The following is a 12,227-nucleotide window of genomic DNA, read 5'->3' as shown; positions in this document are numbered from 1 at the left end:
CGAAGAAGCTGGAGCAAGAAATCGTTATTTCCTTTTTTATGATTATTATTGACGATGTGATGATAACAGCCTATAATTCATGACGCCTTTCCGGGATAACGGACACGGCTTCCGTGAGCGAAAAGAAAAAGCAAACCAGAAGATGAAAACGAAGAAGAAGATAAACGTTTCTAACGCACCACACAGCAGGGAAGCTGCAGGCCGGTGACCGGATGCGAACGTTCCACGGTTCGGATATTGCCTCCGCTTCGGCATATTTCCGATATTTCTGGGCCGTGTTCCTTTTTTTCACTCGTTCTGTCCATTCATTGGTAAATTGATGTCGATCGGCACGCTTCGTTTGTTTCTGAACCGTTTTACATTCCCGATCAGGCGAAAGGAAATTAGATAACAATATTTCTTTTCAGCTCGAATCGATCGCTTTGGCTGTTCTTTAACGTTTCCTCTCTCCCTCTCTCCCTCTCTCTCTGTGGTCCATTTCATTAGCAACAAATTGGACAGGGAAAATTGATATTGTTTCAATCGGCAGTATTTTTTTTTTCTTCCTTCCTTTTTCCTATAAAATCTAACAATACACCAAGGTGAATCTAATTTGCTTCACATTAACGCGCAAACATGTGTGAATAAGCTGAAGCAGCTCAGTGCCGTTTAATACCAATCGAAACAGCCAACCGTACAGCCAACTGAATCGAACCTCACCAGTACGTACAGCAAAGGCAAAGACAGTAACGGTCTGAAACAACCGATTAAATAACGCATACAATGTAGAGAGACACTTCAGTCCCTTTGCCGGGGATTATTACCTTCAGCCGTTGCTTTCCACCCCCGAAGGGTCCACCAAACTGGGGCGCGTAAGCGTGACCGTGACGATTTTCCTTTTTTCCACCTTGTTTCGCCCCAGACATCCAATCCGCTATGATCCAGTGCACCTTCGCTGAAGCGCCGCTACACCACCGTGGCCACGGAGAAAAAACAACCACCGCGGCACGTTTGGCCAATCAGCACTTGTATTAATTAAATTGCCTTTCACAGGAAATACGGGCGACTGGGTTTGGTGCTAGCACCAAGCACCGTGGCCGAGAAACTGGAGAACAAAAACCAACACTAGCACAGAAAACCCGACACACGCACACACACACACAAACACACTACAAAAAATCCGCAAGATTTTCCACCGTTTTCTTCCTCACGCGGTAGCGAAGGATGGCTTTTTTCACGCCGCCGACACCGTTTCCATACACGCTTAGCCAGTTGGCTACGATATATATCTACACTTATTGCTCAATCCTCACGCTGATCGCGACCGGAGCCGGGTGTGGTGGTGGTGTAACGGCACTACGTTTTTCCACGGAAAAGCATCATACGCACATCAAGCTGACACCACACACTGGTGCGAGAAGCACACTACCGCACACTGTCGCACACACAATCATCAGAATACCCAAACCTCGCCCACACACACACACACAAACGCATTCCGATAGCTTGCATCGCAGCCTAAAGTGCTTGCGTCTCAGGTTTCAGGGCACCTGGAACAAAGCAAAAAACGGAATCATATATTTCAAAGGAACCACTATCCGGCAAGGGACGATGGAGTACGATCGATTCGTGGAACGCGGAACACATTTCATATGCAAATGCTCTTCTGGGGATATTTATTGTTTTTTTTTTTTGGCTCAGTCTTGTGCAGGGCCTTTTTCACGGAACTTGAGCGTTTGTTGATTGCTCCTGTGAGCCGTCCCATCGTCCGATAACGATAACAGTGAATGTGACTTCTTTGAAAGCAGAGCTTTTTTAAATTTTTGATATTTGGCAGATTTTTCAGAAAAGGTTTCCGATAGGAACAGACTCAGAAATTGTCGCTAATCTCGGTAAATGAGAGAGATTTTTTTTTATGCACGCGATACCTGCATAATGCTCCATTGTTCTGACAGCGATAACGAGCAATAAAATCGCCCCAAAAGACAAAGGACACAACAGGAGGTCTTAGTCTCGCAGGATGTACAGAATGCTGCGGATAACGCACCAACTAATACCCTGCCCACGCTCTTCGCTACGAAATCGACCGGAAATATCCAGGCGATGCTAAACAGCAGGCTTCTTGCAACAAAAAACCACCAGCAGCCCGAGTGCCATCCGCCCTCGCGAACGTCTGTGGTCCGTTTTTGTGACGAAGACAATTGCCAAGACCGCCTGGCGCTCCCGAGAGCACGGTCCCGGCGCGCTCACAACAGATTAGTGTTGTTTAATGAATTTAATTAATCCTTTTCTACTTCAGCCCTAAATCTTCTCGGAAAATTCGCACACTGTATTACTTTATTTTTTCTTTGTTGGTTAGTTTTTTGTCAAAGCTACGCACATAGTAACGGCTGCACAACTGCTTGCAAAGCCGGGAAATTAGTGACGGTTCCATTGCTCAAAGCTGTACATTTTTTTCTCTCTCTGTCTCTCTCTTTCTCTCTCTCTCTTTGACCCGCGTTCGTTCCAAAGTGAGCCTTTTTTGGCACTGATTGTCGATTTAATGTCAATCTGGAACTTAGCGACACGATTTACGCCAACTGCCACGAGTGTTCGCCACTTTGAGTTGGCGGAAGTGTCTTCGAAACGGCATGGCAGCACAAACCGTACACAATCTACCAGCCTCTGCAGCTGAGCATTATTTTCCACAGCGAAACAAAAACCATCCCATGCAGATTATTCCGGGCCAAGGGATTTTTTGTCCGCCCGTTTCTCTCCAGCAAAACATCTTAGCACATCGTCCGGGAAACAATTGGAAGACTTTTCCGACTTTTGTTTTTACTCCAGCATGCATTCAGGTTCGCTGCTTTCACTCATTTACATTCGTACTGTAAAACAATGCAGTGGTTAGAGGAGTAAAACAAACAAAAAATGCTCCAGCCAGTCTAACAATGCGGACTGGAACAAATGCGAAGCAGAAGCCAAGAAAGTTAGAGGAAATAAAAAAGTTATACAACAACCAGTCAGCCGCAAGCAAGAAAGCAAAATATTGCGATTTTTCCACCGGCTTGAAGCTATCCGCTTTGTGTGGAATGGATCAACGGTCCACACTGCCGTACAATCACTCCACTACGCCTCTCCCTCCGTCCACAGCAAACTCCCATCCATCCGGGGCCGTCAATTAATCAGATTTAATTTGACGAGATTATTCTTTCCTGCGTTGGGAAGGTTGGTTTTTTAAGCTGCGCCTTTATTTCTCATTTCCGCAGCACGCCACCCCTGGTGCCCTGACTTCCCCTTCCCGTTCCTTCGGGCACTTCGAAATCCTTCAACGTTTGAACTTCAGCAAATACCTTCCCCGAGGAACCCGGCGGCCCACTGCTTTGATGGGATTCCACTTTGCCTTTGCTCATTTCATGGAAAGTTCAGCCCTGAAGGGCTCACCACCACTACACCACCAATGTTACCACTCTAGCCCACGATCTAATGCGCGCTGAATGGTTTGGCGAGTGGTGTGCCACCAGAAAAGAAACACATCGAGCACACTAAAAAGCTCAAAGAAACACATTTGCCAAAATACGTCTGCCGGCACGAGTGGTTGCGTATTTGAAATCTCCCGAGGCACCATAGGCCTCCCTGGTCAGGGAAGTCGTTTGAAGATTGTCGATACATTTGTCTGCCCCGTCTGTCCATCAGGGGCTCGATATACCACTCGGCTTATAGGATCACATATGAGCCGCTTCGGTTTTGAGTAAAAGTTCGTACAAGCTGCAAGATGTGTTCAGCACAAATTAATATCAACAGTTTGCGAAGTTTTCGATTCCCACGATTGCTTCGTCAAGAGATCCTTTTCCAAAATTGGATACTGCCGAGTCTGATAGCTGATTTTATTCCACTTCTCAGAATCTAACCAGATCCACAACACACATTGTGAAATAATTCCAGTTAGTCTAGTTGCCACCGCACACTGATCCGGATTTAAATCGGTATGTGCCAGACGCGTTCTGCATGGTATTTCCAAAAGGATCCTTGAGTCTCATTAAAGCGATTTTGGAAACATAATCCTTGCCTACGTCACCGACAGAACAACACTTGCGGTTTGCATACGTTTGGTCTCACTTTACCGCCTCAAACAAACACAAACAACACTTGCGTAATGACTTTTTTACACTTTTTTCCGGGAGATTTTCACAACTACCAGCTTAAACAGGACTGAAACAATCATTACATTCAACACTCGCTGACCACGGCGAACAACGTACTTCGTATTGTGGAGTTCGTAACGATTTCCGCACGCACCCTTTCGCGAGGAAAAACGATCCGCGTAACCAAACGCACCGGACGTCCGTCAAACGTCAAACTGCGTGTGCGGAACACACCCGAAGCAGTGACAAATTGATACTGAAGCAAAAATCAGGCCCCCACTTCGGCAATCCCGAAAGGTTCGAACGCAACCAACGGTCTTTGCAGCACTGCTTTCCCGCTGAACGTGTAGGAAAGGTGTGTGTTTAGGCATGCCGGGAGGGCGGGCGAGTGTCAACTGAATGAAGCGAAGTTTCATCTTGTGAATAAAAACCAACGAGAAGTTTGCTACTCGGTGGAAACATAACTACCAGCGTTTGGCTCACGATGAACTCACTGTGAACTGTACGCTACAATGCTAACGATTTCCATGTGAAATTATTTCAAAAGGCAATTTCACAGCCATTCATCGAAACGGTTCGATTTACTGCGCATGCCCGTGAATATTCAGCTATAACATGAACCGACGGGGTAGATAACGGATTCTATAAATACACGTTTCGAAAGGGGAATGAATCATGAACGCTTACAGAAAACTCGACTAAATTTCTTGTGTTGCAAGGATGTTGCACAGCGTTGTTTGAGAAGTTTGTTGGTGGCAATGAAGCAAGCAGCAAGCAAACAAGCAAAATGAATGCTGACTGACTAAAATGAACTGTAGTGCCGATGGAAAAGATGTTTTTCTCTAATAGACCTGTGGTATGAAATCAAAGCGATGAATTCTGCGATGCATGGGGAGTACGAATGAACATATGGGGCAAGTTGTGTAAAGAAAAAAGTTACAAATGTTTCATCTGAATCACTCTACATTTCCCCTAAAGCATCAACAACACATTGGTCAAGAGTTAGCATCCAGAACACAATCAACGTATTCAAGTTGGCAACCGGTCATTCGATAGTCTGAGGAAGCATTTCACCTTAAAGAACATGTTGAGACACTTAAAGCAGGGACTGTACCGTGAGGTATTCTAAGGGAATTTTGCTCTACACGGTCGAGACAAATATGCTCAGCAATATGAGCTCCCATAAATAGCAGGACATCACATAGATGCCGTGGAACTAATCAAGCTCGTCAGCTGAACTGCTCATATCATACACAAGACACCGAACGGTCCATTCTGTAAATCTCTTTTCGGCCTTCTACGAAAAGGAAGGCATCGTTTTACACCTAGGTTAAGAGGGAAAGATGACGTGGAGGCGTCTGTGATTAAGATTATTCTAAGCCTTACTTAGTCTATCATTTCAATGGCTTTACGAATGGACTCGATAACAACTGATATTTATCATAGCTCGTCATGTTAGCATCTTTATCGTTGACTTTTGACGAAACACGAGTGACGAGTTCGAAAGTGACGTCACCAGTCTTCTTATCACACATCTAATCGGTCCTAATACCTATTTGGATAGTAGAGTTACATGTAGTTGCACCATACTTTTTAAAGTATATTCATCCTCGGATACTTTAGTAGCAATCGGTCTTATAGGTAAGCTGCAGTCCTTGGTTAGAGTTTAACATCAGGCAGAAGATGAGTACATTAATTAAGTAATATTCATATATTGCACTTATATATAAAACTTGGATGCAACCAATTAGTTTGGATGCACCATCAATTTGGCACTAGAGAGGGCCTTCCGGGACTCGAGGGTGAATACTTCGGAAACCATATTTTATAAGTCAACCCAGATCCTGGCATATGCTGATGATATAGACATCATTGGTCTGCGGCTCTCCTATGTAAAGGAAGCCTATCAAGGGATTGAGACGGCAGAGCGCCTCTGTCTGCAGATAAACAAGGCAAAGACCAAACTGACCAAACTACCAACTAATAATCCAAGCCTACGTAGGCGAGACGTACAGATAGGTGAACGCACTTTTGAAGTCATCCAAGAATTCACCTATCTTGGGTAAAAGGTCAGCAACGGCAATAGTATGGTAGTTGAGTAGCGTGCAAGGATGCTGACTGCCAATCGGTCGTAGCCTGAGAAAGCAGTTCACTTCAAAGAACCTGTCGCGACGGACGAAGCTGTATAGAACATATATAGTACCAGTACTCTATACAGAGACAGTAGCACAGAGGCGTATGTGTGGCAACACAATGGAGGAGCCGTCATAACGACGAGCGAGATGTCGGCGACGGCGACCTCATCGTCTTTCAACGTATCTAGCTCGCCAGGCTCCGGTGGGCTGGCCATGTTGTACGCATGGAAACGGACGAGGTTTCGGATACTCCTGAGGCAGGCCAAGGATGTATTGGCACTACATTCATAATGTATTGCTGTCGCTGATGTTGTTGCTTCTATAGTGACCTTTTCGGTTGTTGCTGTTGCTGCATTGAAAAAACCTAAGTGTTTGCTTCAAAGCCTATGTGGTATTCTGCTACTGTTGTTGCTTCGTTCGTCCATTCATACTGTTTTGTTTTTCCTATGTTCCCTGCTGTTATGTATCCAATGACGAATATACCTCGTTTGCCTTATCTGTCATAAATGATATTTAAAAAAAACAGCCGCATTTTCTTTTGATTAATCTTTGTAATAAATATTCTGAATCTTTACGAGGGTTTTCAGGTCAATTTGCTATGTGTGGTGCAGATTTTGTCGCTCCTAGAACGTATTTGGACCAGTCCAATGTTAATCTTCACCCGTCCAAGATTAATTTTGACAGTTCAATTGAGGTGCAGGCTTGCCTATGTTTTCTACATTATTCTACACATTTTTTCACATTTCATGCCGAAAAGCGGAAAGAAGAGGCTTTACAATGATTTGTTGTTTTTATGCAGTAGTTTTGATTATTAAATAATTAACATTCGAAAATTTGCTTCAAACCGCACTGCAAAATAACTTTAAATCCCCTATAATGCTTGCCTTCGTTGTTATACTATCAAAAAACAACATCATGTTGTACATGGTTTTAGTTAATTTGTTTTGCATTCTTAGATTTCTAAAGGTCATAGCTTTCAAACATATTTTCATTCTCAGAAATCTCTCCAATTCATGTAATTACAACTCCCTATCAGAATATCCAAAATTAGAATCGAATTAACTCTGTTTCAAATGTAAATGGCCTGTTTAGATGACAATAGCCATGTAGTTCAAAGGTATGCGTCCTACTCAGTGTCGTGATTGATCTCATACCCAAAAGACATCCGAGGGAAAGTTACCGGAACGGAAAAGGTAAAATAGCTGCCCCTTAACATAGTCTAGCAAAGAAAAGCAAAGAAGAAAAAAACACGCGGTAAACATCTGACGCACAGACAAAAGGAAACTGAAGAATTAAATTTAAATGCCTCTTCTCTCAACCGAAAAGATCAAGTGCTGCTGATAAAAATGTGATCCCACTCTTTTTGCCACTTCCGGGCACATCCGCTTCGCAGTCCAGAACCAAGGCCGGTGACGAACGAAAAGTGTGTCCAGGGAAGCGTTTGTACAAGGACGGCAAAGCAGCTGAGGAAGGTGCGAGGGCAATTTGAAAAATCGTTCAACCATTTGAATTGCATCGTCGTCTTTTGGTCGCGAGACTTGTGCCTTGTGACCGAGGGAGTCGCGCGAGATATTTTTGCATCCTTTTTCTTTTGCTCTACTGCACAACCAATCAGGCCCACGTACAGTTTTAGTGTTTTTCTTTGCCAGGCCTGTTTCGCACCGGCAGCTCGGCAGTCCAGTGAATGGAAAACACGGGGAAAGTGTGATGTGAAACGAAAAGTTGCCGTTAAAAATGATTATAGCCCACTTTCGGCCATTAGTGGAATCCCCGTTGCGATGAGGCAGCCCGAACTTTGCGTCAGCCGTCCCAATTGGGAAGCGTCGAGCAGCAACTCCCGGTAGTGTTCGCATTACTCCTGCTGCTCATTCCAACCATTCCTGCAGTGCACTGAATCGCATCTTCAACTGTTTCGTCCTTGTGTTGTACGTCAACTTTCTTTGTGCTTAGGCGCCACTTCAATACATCCGCCGTGGCATCCGGGCAACGTTGTTTGCACTGTTTGGAGGAAGAAGTTTTCGTGCGAAAAAATATTTCTACAATTTAAATGAAAATTACTTTGCAACAAAAAAAAACAGATATTCTCAGAACGGGGATCTCGGTAAGCATCGGCTGACAGATGTACAGCATGGTGCCATATTACGGGGTGCTGTGCGAACTACATAGCGCACAGTCCGGATGCGAGCGCAACGCTGTTTCAACATCTCACGCAATGGAGTAAATAAAATAGCATTGTAGAACCAGTATGGTTGCACATTTCTTAAGAAACTAAGTCGGAAAATACGCCTTAATGCTTGTGTGCCATGTTTTGTAAATTAGCTATTTTATTTGGTAGCGGGAGATTCCTAACATGTTGATATGTCCCTAGGCTGAGCTGTTTGGAGGGCAAGCTTACCACAACAATTGCATCAGTTACAGGCAAGTTTATAACACACGTTGCCTTAAAAAATTGTAATATGTAAATTTTTAACAAGGAACTCCTACTTCTTAAATGTTATAGCTCATTTTAAAATATTTTGAAAATTTTTACTTAGGCCCACCTAAACAAACCAAAACCGAAATCTGATGTTCATTTTCACTTACAGACACCAAATGACATTAAATTTAAAGTTATTTGATACTCAGTTTATTTGCTTTTTACATTAATTCATCGTCTAGTTACCAACTCTGGCGGAAATCATTTTCATTACAACCACACCGTTGTTTTAATTGATAGCATTTGACCAAACTTTAAATTGTGTTTGCTCGCTCATGTTTTCATTGCAAACTTTTTGACATCGATTTATGATTGATGTAGTGTATTGCACTGAACAATACGGTTAAAAATTCCTACCCTATCGTTATCTACGCTTCGTTGAACATTTCCTACCAGCGCTACCTTGTTTCTCACAAACTTAGAAACAAGTTCGATTTGCCTATGGCGACCTACTCTCCCATCCCCAGACATTTGCCACCCAGTCTGCAGCGGTTTCCGTGACAATCGCCCATCGAAAGGGCCTCTTCATCAATCGTTCATCATCGGCCGCCTAAGCCGTACCATGTTATGGTTGTGTTTTGCTCTAATCATTGTGCCGAGTTCGTGTCCCCTTTCCCTGACCCAGCTCGACAGCCCGGGCATACCACCGTTCGCCTTTAACGTTCGCTTCCCACGACATCTTCCCCGCTAATCGTCCGCAACATCCTCTCATTATCTTCGTTTGCGGCGCTGCCTTTGTTACCGGGACGCCCGTTCTCGGCCAAGAACTCGACCAAGGACAAATGACGAAAGGCGACAGCGGAGAAGACGCGAGCAAATAATTCAATACGTCAACTTGAGCGACGAAATCGAAGCCTACAGCATAAATCATTAATCTTTTCTCGCTTTTTTCCGTATCCGTGCCTCCTTTTTTTTTTGCTTGCGTCCCGCGTTCGATACGTCCCGCGTTTGGGCCGTTTCCTAGATCGTTGACGTGGCCGCGGTGATGCCGAGGTTGGTTGACGGAGGACTTTCTTGTCCGGATTTGAATGTCGTTTATTTTGGCTAAACTTATCGTTAATCACAGCTCGCCCCCAGCACCATCGAGCGGGGACAGGTTGATGCCTACGCTCTCGATGTGCGGGAAATTTATTTCTCGTCATGCGGTCGCGTACCTACCGAAACCCTTGATTAAGCGGGAATGATTTTTCTCAAAACCGCGTGGGATAAAAGTGCTTTGTTGATGATGGGTTCATTTTACATCGCCGATCGTTGACGAATCGCACGACGCACGAGGCACGTCGGTTCACGGGCAGCAGCGGTGAAATGGAGAATGGGCCGTGCCAGTTCGGGGCATGTACAACTCATTAAAAATAATTGTAAACCAGGCATCGGAAAAAGGCTCGCCAGACGGAAATATGGCCTTGCATACGAGCCTCAGCAAATTGTCCACATGCAAAACCATTCATAACTCCATTAAGACACACAATGTTTTATTAAATTTTCAAAAGACATTAAAGTAATATTTTCATCTAGTATCTCTGAACAAAAATGTATAGATCTTCTATAGAATGTTTTGATACAGTGCATTGCACATATTTTTTTAAATTACGTTCAGCACAGGCAAATTAATCGTAAACTTGTTAATTCTTCTGCTGATTGAAATTTATTTGCTTAAATACGATGAATACCATTGTTGCAAACGCGACACCTTTATTTTATGAATTTTATTTAATTCAATTTCTCTTTACGAGCGATCGCCATGAAAATCACATTTTTCAAACTCAACGGATAGTATTTTCGAATTTAAAATAAGCAAACCGCTCAAAACGCTTGTGATCCTTTTCAAGTGTATAGCCCTGGCAAACAAATGTGCATCGGCGCGATAAACAGCCTAAGTCTAGGAATATGTCACGCATCTAGTAAGGCCATCTGGTTCTTCTTGACTTGCACGTTCTAGCAATTAGGGAAACAGTACGAACCCCCCAACGGTTTAACTATGATTACTGCATGCATGCAAAACTCGCAAATCTCTCGAAAATCTCGCATCCATGATTCCCAGCATCATTAAAATCAAACCTAAAAATTCACTAAAACACAGGCTCGTAACCAATATCAACCAGGTATTAAATTAAAAAAGTAATAACCTTAGCCACTCGCAGAGGAGCACAGCGAACTCGATGGCTGGACCAGGTGAAACGACACCTGACGGAGATCGGATGTCTTCATGGATGGAAGGCTGCAGCCAGGGACCAAGCATCCTAAAGAATTGTTGTGTGTGTGTGAGAGAGAGAGAGAGAAAGAGAAAGGGAGCCTTAGCCACTTGACAATGCAGGGATACATTCTTAGCATGCACCAGAAGATTCAAATGTTAGGTATAGTTCTGCCCAAAAGAAAATCCTTACGCCCGCAATCAATGCAACCAATTAGTCCTCACCACGAGAAAGGCAATAAAAAAAGGATCGCATTTCTATCCATAGCACTTGACATTAAACAGATCAGGCGTAGGCGCGTCAAAAGGAAGAGTGTTGACAATATGGACAAATGTCTGAAAAGGAGGAAAAATATTTTTCCCACGCTAAAACTTTAAGCCAATAGCCATAAAAACTCTAATTGCAGAAATGAATAAACACTTGCTATTTGGTACTCAAACTAAAAGGTTGTGTGTGCTCACTTATTTCTTCCTCGTTGTTTTCAGTGGAAAAGCCTGGGCGTAGGCCACGGCCTTGTCCTATTTCTTGATCAGCCCAAAAGGTATTGTAAAACTCCTTTAAGTTATTTTTACAACCTTTCTAATTCAAGATTATTAAACAGTTTCTACTATTGAATAGTATTTATAACAATATGTGACCAATCTGACATGTAGTTGGCGAGAATTTATTTCCCAAATATACAGATAAGAAAAAGACTACAATAGAAAGAAGGCTTTTTAAAATTACAAACATTAATTCATAAACATCAATTTCATCTCGTCTTATCTTATCGTCATCGGTCAAAACCTGCTCCAGCTGTTGTATGGAAATGTTTTTTTATATTATGCTTTCTAAACGTGCAAACTACCCACAAGGGGCGAATCATTAAAGCAGTACTACGAAAGTACGTACCATGCTTTGTTCAACGCTCAGTAATCATGTTGAATAGCACCAGCCCTTTTCTTTACCAGAGCTGCTGATAATTGATTCAAATTTACTGCTTAGCATGTAATAAATAACCATTTCCATTTCTCTTTCTCTCTCTTGCTCACTCTTCTCAGCGAGTGTGAGATGGCCGTAAACTCGGTTGCTGCAATAAAAGCTCCACAAAAGCTCGCCTCCACAAACACATTCATACAAAACACATACACAGACACATACGCATAACACTTCGAAGAAGCACGGTGTTTGTACGCGCGGCATGCACGGTAGGAGCGGAGTGGCTAAAAAATAAACCAGATGTGCTAATTTATGTACATCTATGCACCGGAAGACGATCCTCGAACAATAACCGGAAAGAACCGTTTCCCAAGAACAAATAACAATCACTAGATTTATTGCC

At 43.3% G+C, this 12,227-nt stretch overlaps 1 protein-coding gene across 6 annotated transcripts in view; it reads right to left on the bottom strand.

Annotated features, from left to right (window-relative positions):
* Positions 1-4,343, bottom strand: part of LOC120902482 (neural cell adhesion molecule 1) — a 192,997-nt gene extending 188,654 nt beyond the window's left edge. For 2 of the 6 annotated variants that reach the window (XM_040311259.1, XM_040311265.1), the window contains exons 1-2: positions 4,187-4,337; positions 804-1,529 (exon numbers count right to left, since the gene is read on the bottom strand). The gene's annotated coding sequence lies outside the window, so the exon portion shown is untranslated. Of the gene's footprint in view, positions 1-803; positions 1,530-4,082 lie in introns of all 6 variants that reach the window. The other 4 variants (XM_040311264.1, XM_040311260.1, XM_040311262.1 and 1 more) reach the window with 4 other exon arrangements.
* Between the last annotated feature and the right edge of the window lie 7,884 nt (positions 4,344-12,227).

Source organism: Anopheles arabiensis, chromosome 3 (assembly GCF_016920715.1).
Source record: "Anopheles arabiensis isolate DONGOLA chromosome 3, AaraD3, whole genome shotgun sequence".
In the NCBI taxonomy this organism is placed as follows: Eukaryota; Metazoa; Arthropoda; class Insecta; order Diptera; family Culicidae; genus Anopheles; species Anopheles arabiensis.
Note: the sequence above shows the minus strand (reverse complement) of the source record. Positions and strands in the feature narration are given on the sequence as shown.